Source organism: Megascapheus bottae, chromosome 1 (genome assembly GCF_031878675.1).
Source record: "Megascapheus bottae isolate mThoBot1 chromosome 1, mThoBot2.hap1, whole genome shotgun sequence".
Taxonomy (NCBI): Eukaryota; Metazoa; Chordata; class Mammalia; order Rodentia; family Geomyidae; genus Megascapheus; species Megascapheus bottae.
Genome location: NC_143509.1, coordinates 72,514,847 through 72,525,504, shown reverse-complemented (window position 1 = coordinate 72,525,504; position 10,658 = coordinate 72,514,847). Strand labels below are relative to the sequence as shown.

The 10,658-nt window shown below is 36.1% G+C and overlaps 1 pseudogene; it reads left to right on the top strand.

The window, feature by feature from the left end:
* Nucleotides 1-7,843: 7,843 nt before the first annotated feature.
* On the top strand, nucleotides 7,844-8,938 carry LOC150069418 (vasculin pseudogene; annotated as a pseudogene).
* The last annotated feature ends 1,720 nt before the right edge of the window (nucleotides 8,939-10,658 follow it).

The following is a 10,658-nucleotide window of genomic DNA, read 5'->3' as shown; positions in this document are numbered from 1 at the left end:
TTATTGGTTCTCCAGATAGACATGCATTTGTTCAAAGTCAGGGGTATTTTGCCTTGTCCTTTAGCTTCAGTACAATTGGAAGGGACAGTGGTTAGCCTTGCTGTATATCTTCAATCCATGCTGTGTCAACAAACTATGTAGATCACTGTACTGCAGACGTGTTAAGGTCCAGAAGACATTCTAGGAAAGCACAATGGAGGATAGCATCAGCTTGAAAGCAGAAGGAATTAGCCAGGCACCAGTGGCTCAAGCCTGTAATCCTTGCTAATCAGAGACTCATCTCCAATTAAATAACTTTTAAAATAGCTTAAATAATTTTTGTTATTTAATTGGAGATAAGAAAAGCTGGGACACAGTGACCCCAAAGGATGTTCTTAGGAGATGATCACAAAGACTCAGTAGCTATGTGCAGCAGTGACATGCACAGGACACTATGTTGAAAATGAACTGTATCACTTGTGGGAGAGGGGGTTGGGAGGGAAAATCTGGAGTAAATGAGGGGAGAAGTGACACTGTTCCAAAAGACATCTACTCAATACTTGACTTGTGTAACTGACCCCTTTGCATATCACTTTTAAAATTTAAAACATAAAGAAAAGTGTGGCTTCAAGTGACAGAGTACTAGCCTTGAGTACAAAAGCTCAGGGACAGTGCCTACGCTTTGTGTTCAAGCCCCACAGCAGCATGCACATGTGTCTATGCACATGCACAGGTATACACACATACATACTCTCTCACACACACACACACACTCACACACACACACACACACACACACATGACTGAAGGGATGTTTAAAAAGTGTCATGGAAGTCTTGAGTAGGAGTAGAGGGGAGATGAGAAGTTAAGTTATGGTTCCAAGGAGGATGGGAAATGGGGCACAGAGACATTAATCTATGATAACCATCTGGAAATATGAGCTGCACTAGTGCCTTACCTGCCTCAGGAATTACTTAGTTTATCATTTAGTATATATGGTTTTAGTTATTTAAAAAGAGAAGGGAAAAGTTGCAGATTGGATTTTAATTTAAAAATGAAGTGCTTTCATAATTGCAGAATATAGGCCTGGGCTTACTGGGTCAATCTAGAATACAAGGGTTAAACTTTTTGCATCCTTTGGGCAAAAAGTTCTGGATGTCATCTGCCTCAAAACAGAAGAAGAAATATGCCAGCAAAGCATATCTAGGGCGTAGTAACAAGCTGATTCAGCTGGCTGATTCAGGTAGACAATTATATTTGAACAAACAGTATGTTTTGTATATCATAATTTATTTGTACACTTTGAATTTTTCTTTCCTTATGATTTTTTCAATGGACATTCATTTTCAAAAATTACAGCTGTGCTGAGACTGTTTATAAAGTGTGTAGTGTTATAAGAATGAGCTCTGGATTATGGAGATGAACCATTAATCCTGACTTTGTTTTGTCATTTAGTAATTGGGTGTTTTTATGTAAGTTTCTAAACCTTAGTCTTTCTTTTTGTTTTGCTTTCTTCTTTCATTAATTTTATTTTATTGTTATTGTAAAGGTGATGTATAGAGAGATTACAGATACCTAATTTAGGTAAGGAATACATACTTTTTTTTTTTGCCTGTCCTGGGGCTTGTACTCAGGGCCTGGGCACTGTCCCTGGGCTTTCTCAAGGCTATCCTTGAGCACCATTTCCAGCCTTTTCTATGTATGTGATACTGAGGAATTGAACCCAGGGCTTTATGCATGCTAGGTGAGCACTCTATCTCTAGGCCACACTCCCAGCCCTGTACATGTCTTTTTCTTTTAAAATTGAGTACTCAAAATGTGTATTTTTTTAAACTGTATTGTCTGGGTAATGTATAGAGGGGTACAGTTACATTTGTCAGGTAGTGGGTGCATTTTTTCTTGAACATTGATACTCCTTCTCATGTTTTTAATCCCCCTTTCCCTCTCTTTACCCCTCCCAATCATATTGTTCTCCCCCTTCCCTTCCCTATTTCAGATAAACAAATAAATGCCCATATATGTCTTTTTTAAATTTTTTATTGTAATTAATAAAAGGGTTACATGATATTTGCCAGATAGAAAGTACATTAATTTATATACATTGATACTCTTTCACATGTCTTGGTACCCCTTACCCTCCCCCCCATATATGTCTTTTTGAACAGTGTTACCTCTTCCCTTGCTTCCTCTCAACTTTTCCCTCCAGACCATCTTCCCCCACCTAAGCTGTATAGTTCATTTTCAACATAGGTTTCACCTTATACATATCAATAACCAATAAGAAATAACATTCATGGAACTCAAATATATTATGTGCTATGCTTTAAATGTGACATGCTACCAAGAGTTCACATGCTGGAAATGTGAAGTAGTTAATGAGTGTCACTATTAAATTACTTCACCCTTTGTCCCACTAATTCTGTGCTTCTCCTTACCTGCTCCCAAACAGGCAAACTCACATACAAGACAGAAATGGAAAACAGTGACAAAGGAGGGGAAAAAAATCCAAATAGCAAAATAATATAAAACTTCCTGTTTCCATTCCTTGGGATTCATTTCCATAAACATCATTTTATATGATCATATCCTCTCTTAAGAATATCCTTCTTTGGTCTCACTGGGTGAATGTCTAGAATCCTGTATAATTTATCATGTTTAAGTGCATTTTTTAAAATCATCCAATGTGCCTACTTGTAGATTTATAGGTATTTTCTAGTCACAACAAATGAGGGAAGGGAAACCATGCAATCTATGATTCTTTGTGTTTGGTTTACTTTGCTTAATACATTTTTCCCCAAGGCTTTCCATTTCTTTAAGAATGAAGCAATATCATTGCTTCTGATGGAAGCATAGAATTCCATTGTGTATTTATGCCACACTTCTGGATCCATTCATCTGTTGAGAGGCGTCTAGGTTGATTCCATATCTAAGGTATGGTAAATAATGCTGCAATGAACATGGTTGTGCTGGTAGCTTTATTGTGGCCTGGTTTGTGGTCAATTGGATAAAGGTTCAAGAATGGAATTGCTGGGTGATAGAGAAACTGTGTGTTTAGTCTTTTGAGAAACCTCCATACTACCTTCCAGAGTAGTTGAACAAGTTCACATTCCTACCAACAGTGTAGTAGTGTTCTCCCTGCCAGCATCTGTTATTATTAGTTTCCTTGATAATGGCCATTTTAACTGGAGTGAGATGAACTTTCCATGTTGTTTTGATTTGTTATTTCTTTATGGCTGGAGATGTCAAATATTATATGGAAATTAATTTGAATCTATTAGAACTAGGTGAAGAGTATTGCCTCATTTGACCTAAACATCTTCTGCTAGGCAACATTTTTTAAAGATTTTATCATTTTTTCTCACTGGCCTACTGGGAACCACATTTCCAGCATGTGAACTCTTGGCAGTACATCACATTTAAAGCATAGCACACAAAATATTTGAGTTCCATGAATGTTATCTCTTATTGGTTATTGATGTGTATAAGGTAAAGAAAAGACAGCACGGTATTTCTGTTGAAGGAAGGTAAGATATTAGTTTTAGCTTTGAGGAAACAAGATTATGAATCAGTGTGATTCACCATGCTGGTTGAGTATATTGAATTATAGTTAAAAAAGGCAGGGCAGGGCAGGGCTAAAGATTTTGTATTTTACAATGGAGAGTTAGTGGGCAAAAGAATGTTCAAGGAGAGTGTAAAGTAAGTAGACCAAAATGATAATATGTCAATATTATTTGGATAATAGAGTAGGAATCACTATTAAATATCAATGTGTGGAGGTGTGCCAGTAAAAGATGAATGGATGGAAAAAGATAGTCTATGTGAACAGAGCACAAGAAAAACTAGAAATATTTCTGCTTTAGGCCAGAGAGACAAAGAGGGCCATTAACTGGTGATAAAGGGGATGATTCAGCAAATGTGAATGTATATGCACCCAATAGCCCAGTACCCAAATACATAAAGCCAGTACTAGTAGGCCTAAAGGAAAAGATAGACTGACTTCAATAAAATAATAATAAAGAATTTTGAGTACTTCCCTCTAGCAATGGAAAGTTCATCAAACCAAAAAAATCAATAGACAGAGTTGTACTGTATCTTAGTTCAAATGGACCTACAGACATCTACATGATACTGTATTGAACAGCTGATGAATGCATTTATTTCACCAGCCCATAGAATAATCTTTGTATGGGTAGATCATCTAGTAAGCCATAAAGCCTCAATAAAAAATTAAAATCATATTATCATTTTGACCAAAATGAAATCAAACTAGGAATCAATAAGAAAGAATGCTTTGGAAATTAACCAAAGACATGAAATTGAATAGTAAATTTTTGAACAGACAGTAGATCAAGGAAGTTATGACAAACTGCCTCAAAATAAATGAACATTTCAACATCTATGGAATACAGAGAGACTGTACTACAAGAGATACTTACAGCAATCATTAATGTTCATTTTCAGCTGCTGTGACACAACTCTCAGAAAAATCAACTTTGAAGTGGCAAAGTTTATTTTGGCTCATGGTTTTAGAGTTCCTGGTTAGCTGGTTCTGTTGCTTTTGGGACTCTGGTAAAGAGGTATATATATCCTTTTGAGCCAGGGCTGGAGGTGACTATTAGGGATGACTATACTATTAATTTATTTAGCCAGAGCAGGCAATGGAGCAGTCATGAAAGGGGAGTAACAGTACATATTCATAAATTATGGAAGTACCATTGGATTACAAAGCATAAACCATTTCTTTAATTTATAAATGATAAGAATTTAAAAATTCATCTTCTAAAAATTTTAGTGCAAAGGTACTCTACAGAGAGGTTACAGTTACATGAGTCAGGTAATAAGAACACTTCTTTTCATAAACATTGTTTAACTTAATTTTTGTTGTTGTTGTTGATTGGTCAGTGGGGTTTAAACTCTGGGCCTGGACACTGTCTCTGAGCTCAAAGGCTACCACTCTACCACTTGAGCCACAGGGTCACTTCTAGTTTTCTGGTAGTTAATTGGAGATAAGAGTCTTATGGACTTTTGTCCCCAGGCTGGCTTTGAATTGTGATCCTCAGATCTCAGCCTTCTGAGTAGCTAGGATTACAGGCATGAGCTACCAGTGTCAGGATAATTTTTGTTGTTGTTGTTATTAAGTAGTTGTATGAAGTCAGGGCTTGAGTCTAAGGCTTTTGGACAATGTCACTCCCCTATTCTCTTCCCCTTCCTAAGATTTTTTTTTTTAAGTTTTAAACCCCAGAAATACTTACTTTGGTGATGGCTTTAAGTCATAACAATTTCTTTGGCAGTATCTATCTCCAATCTCTGATAAAGAGAACCCAAGCTTCCCTCCCCCATTGTATTTTGTATTGTCATAACTCTGTGAGCCTGATTTTTAAGCCTTGCTTTTGGTTTCTTATCTACTTTGAGTTGATGGCCAATTTTTGCTTCCTGTGCCTAATTTTTGGTGCTTTCCAAAGACTGAGCAATGTCACGGCACTACCTCTTCCTGTCTTACACTGTCATTGGCCTACTCCACCCATCCAGCTCAATTCCTTGGACACAAATATTCACATAAGAATATGCTCATGCAGCTAACTGGAGTGGGCTTAGACAGAGGTATGTCTCTTGGGCATTGTATGATGAAGACATAAAAGTTTATGTGGAAGTTTTGTTAATTAGTAAATTGAAGCCCTAGGAAAATTGGAGCCAGTTACTATAGGAAACATTTCTACACTGTCACCTCACATTCTCACAGGATTAGTCATGTCCCAATTTCATTTTCTCAAGCAGATAACAACTACTATCCGTGACACTCACACAATTTTTCCCATAAATTACAGTTTTATCCATTTAAAAATAAGTTATGTTTTTAAGCTAAGTCATGAAAGAAGCAGGCCAAGACAATCTGAGGAAAATGTTTTCAGTTGTCTCTCTCCCTCCCTCCCTCTCTCTCTTTTTCTCTCTCTCTTTTACACACACACACACACACACACACACAGTAGGTAAGATTAGTATTAGTATTAGATTAGAATTAAGGTTCAAGAATTTAAAAGAAAACCAAGTGTGGGGAAATTAAACTTTTTGTTACTGCAATGGAAAACTCAAGAGAGATTGGATTCGGAGACAAATTATGCCATAGTTCTTATATATTTGAATTTATTATTATTATTATTATTAAGTTTTGCACTATTATAATCCTCTGGTAGGAGAGTCCTAGGTGTGTACTAATTATTACAAATTAGGGAAACCATTGAGCTTACGGGTCTGGCTTACTTCACTTAATATGATTTTTTCCAAGTCTTTCCATTTCCTTACAAATGGGACAATGTCATTCTTTCTGACTCTTGCCTGAATTTTTATAGTAAGATGCTCACCACATTTGATTAGCTACCCTTTCTTTTTCTTTTTCTTTTTCTTTCTTTCTTTCTTTTTTTTTTTTGCCAGTCCTGGGCTTGAGCTCAGGGCCTGAGCACTGTCCTTGGACTTTCTCAAGGCTAGAGCTCCACCGCTTGAGTCTCAGCACCACTTCTGGCTTTTTTTTTTTTTAAATGTCTGTGGTACCAAGGAATTGAACTCAGGTCTTCGTGCATGCAAGGCAAGCACTCTACCACTAGGCCAAACTCCTGGCCACTACCCTTTTCTGTTAAAAAAAAAATGCTCTCCTATTTGATTCATGTGCAAAAAATGAGGACTGGAGGTTCACTGAACCAAGTTCTTTTGTAAACTCTGTTAAGGGAAATTAAATATAGAATGTATTTTGACAGAGGCAGAGTGCTAGAAAAAATTCTGCATTAAGGCTCAAATTATTTTAATAAAATTCTCCTTATGACCTTGCAAGCAGTCTGTAAGGTGCTTGACATAGGAACTCAAGATCAAAACATATTATGGATTGCGGATCGGGTCGGGGCCATTTGGGACTGAGACTGTCGGGGAAGGAAAAGCAACAGCACCCCCAGGACAGGGGCACCTCTGGTGAGCAGAAGGTGATTGAATTATTCAGATAAGAAGATCATCTTGTAGGTTTTGTGTAAAAGGCCCCGGATATTTCAAGTGGCCATTTTGGAATTACAATGTTTTTGGATAATTTTGCCCCAGAAGTTTAATAAAAATTGGCAAGAACCATCGCTGAAGTGAAATTGATAGTCGTGAACAAATTCAACAACAAGCTACTTAAAGAGACCCAGTCCTTTCTTCATTATTTTGGTTCACCTGGATTATATAACTGGTTAAAGTTTTTCAGCTGGTGGTATTTTTTTTGTCCCTCCCCTTTAACTGTTCTTCAGCCCAGACTGTCAGATGTTTGATGGGTGTACTGAGTAGATTCAGCATTTTCAAATTACTTGCTTATTGCTGAAGTTTCATGGCAGTTTATTTTTACCTTTATTGAAAGTTTTAGGAATTTTTGACTTTAGCCCTTTTTATGTCACAATAGGACAACTTTTCTAAATGAAGACATTGAAAGAATACAGAGTTTTTTCTTTCTAGCTTTTATTTACATGGAAATTTAAGATGTTACAGTTTTGCACCAGCATGGTAGTGTTGAGATAGCTATTTGTATATGCTGGTGTTAAGAAATATTCCTCAGATGTGAAATTTTCTTTCTTATTTCTGCTTTTTGGCTCATAAATTGGATATTTTCATCTGGAGTGGATAAGTACAACAGTGAAAAGTACATGGAATAATAAAGAAGACTTTGTTCTAAAAACCCAAGGAACTTGGCTAATTCTGGAGCTAGCCATATGAAAACTTTAAAACAGAAGTATGGGTAGCTGACTTGAAAAATTCATATGTCAAATAGTCATAGGTTAAGTATCTTCAAAGAACTTGGATATTTCAGAGGATACAAAATCAAAAAACAAACTGGAAAACATAAAAAAATCTTCAGTCACAGCCAGTTAAGAATGGAACTGGTCCAAGTGTTTATAAAGGCTTAGTCCCCAAACTTGCTGCTCCACCTACAAAACCTACACAATGGAAAAGCCAAACTAAAGAAAATAAAGTTGGAGCTTCTTTTCCTCATGAATCGACATATGGTGTTGGCAACTTTAATGCAAAGAATTTTAGTCCATCGACAAATTCAGTGAAAGAGTGTAATCGCTCAAATTCCTCTTCACCTGTTGACAAACTTAATCAGCACCCTCGTTTAACCAAACTGACAAGAATGCGCACTGATAAGAAGAATGAATTTTTGAAAGCATTGAAAAGAGACCAAGTGGAAGAGGAACATGAAGATGAAAGCCATGCTGGCTCAGAAAAGGATGAAGACTCCTTTAATTTGCATAACAGCAATAGTACTCACCAAGAAAGAGATATAAAAAGAAACTCTGATGAAAATGAAATTCCACAAGAGAATGGCAATGCCTCAGTTATTTCCTAGCAAATCATTTGGTCTTCAACCTACCCACAAACTGATGTTCTTTCCAGTTCACTTGAGGCGGAACACAGATTGTTGAAAGAGATGGGCTGGCAGGGAGACAGTGAAAAGGATGAAACTTTGCTCCTCTAACTAGGATGAAATGAGAGAATTCCAAGTTATTAGTGAGCAGTTACAGAAAAATGGTCTGAGAAAAAATGGTGTTTTGAAAAATGGCCTGATCTGTGCCTTCAAGTTTGGACCCTGGAAAAACAGCACTTTCAAACCTACAATTGAGAATGATGACACAGAGGCCAGTAGCAGTGACACGTCAGATGATGACGATGTGTGAAGGACTGCTCACAGCTTTAGAAATTTTAGCGTGGTACATATCTCATGCAGTTTGGGGTGAACTGTAAAAATGAAGAACTATAATTTATGTAGTGAAATGCCCCATTAGAAGATGATTTTTGGGGGGACTTCATTATGAAGAAAACCAAGAATGTTGTGTTGGGCTATGCTGAACATTATTTCTTTGTAAATGAATGTTGTAGAAATGAGGACTTTGGTTGATCCAACATTGACTTTCTTCATCACTGCAGCATTTCTCTGACTAGCAATGTGACTATCTAACAAATGATATTTTTCTCATTTATAATAAAAAATTGTGTAATGTTAAAAAATATATTATGTTCAACATATTCTGTCATTTAAATATGGGGTGGAAATGAAAGAAAGTCAAGAATAAAATCATGACTATGTTTATTATTTTTCCCTATCTCTTTTTTTGTCATGAATTCATTTTACTTGGAAACATTATAGTCAAATGGATTTCATTACACATGTTCCAGCAGGTAGGAATTAATAATAATGGGAGTGCAGTCAGTGAAAAACTGCTCTCCCTTTCTCTTTTACTTCTGTCCCTGTTGCTCTTCTTCTTTGTGTCCTCTACTTCTCTTTCTGCTTTTTCTTTTCTTCCTAGTTTTTTTTTATCATACTCCTTAGCCTCTTTTCCCTTGGCACTTGCATATACTCAGGAATGTTCTTACATCATGCTGAAAATACAGTGGAATTTTGGCATCTATCTTGCATTGACCCTGTCTGGAGCTCACTAGGACCAATATTAATTTTATTTTTGCCATAAGACTCTCCATGCTCCCTCCTAACAACTTTTCATGTTTGTTTTGAGATAAGGTCTTATATAGTAGCCCAGCTTGATCTTGAACTCGAGATACTCTTGTATCAGCCTTCTGAGTGCTGAGATCCAATCATGAAATCATCTCAACCAGCTCCAGTCCTCTTTTCTCTCCTCCATTCCTTTTTAAAATTAATATTTTTAATTAATCCAATGTTTCAATCAAATTTCAGGACATTAGAAATTAAGAGAAGGTCACTTTGTTATCTGATATATAGAATTTATTTGTATTTGGATATTTGAAATTTGATAGGGAAGGGGGGAAAACCAAGACGGGTGGGGGCTGTGTGGGGGGGAGGGAAATGGGTACCAAGACATGTGAAAGGGTATCAATGTATGTGAATTAATGCACCTTCTATCTGGCAAATATCATGTAACCCTTTTACTAATTACAATAAAAAAGTGAGAAAAAAAGAAATTAAGAGAAGGAAATTATCTTCACAAATGTAAGAGTAATCTCTCATTATATCAAAGAACAAATGTCACTTTACTTCTCACTATCTAAAGAAGAAGATGGAGCAAAATATTAATGTGCCTTTTTGTAGGTCATTTTCATTTCATTGGTGATGATATGGGTTTCCTCTATCTGGAGTCATTTCTTTAATAACTTTAAAAATTATTCTTTTGACATTGCTTCTTCCTTTTTTATCTAGTCTCTTAAAAATCACCCTTGTTAAAATTATCTTTAAGTAGTTGTACCAAGGGGGTAATCTTTTCTTAAGCCAGTTGGGGGTGTTTGGTGTTACTTCCAAATGATTTAATTTGGGTGCAAATTTGAAAAATGAAAAATAGCAGAACAGAATATTTTTTGTGTTCTCATTTGCCTTCCAAGTTAAATATTTACACTGACATAAGGGAACTGCTGCATAATAACATGTCTTAGGAGAATCTGTTCTGCCAAATTCATTTTTCTGATTTCATTACTGTAAAAGCACTTTGAAGAGTATGATTAATTCTCTTTAGAATCTCTTCAAATTTTTCTTACGTATTTTTCACTGTGTTATAACTTACTGACCATAATCTTTTGTTTGGCTCAGTGAAGAACACAGTATAGTTTGAACATCATATATTGGATTATGTTCTGTCAAAGCTAATGTCTGATCCAGCTACTTCAGACTTTCAAAAAATTACTAAATAATGGCTTTC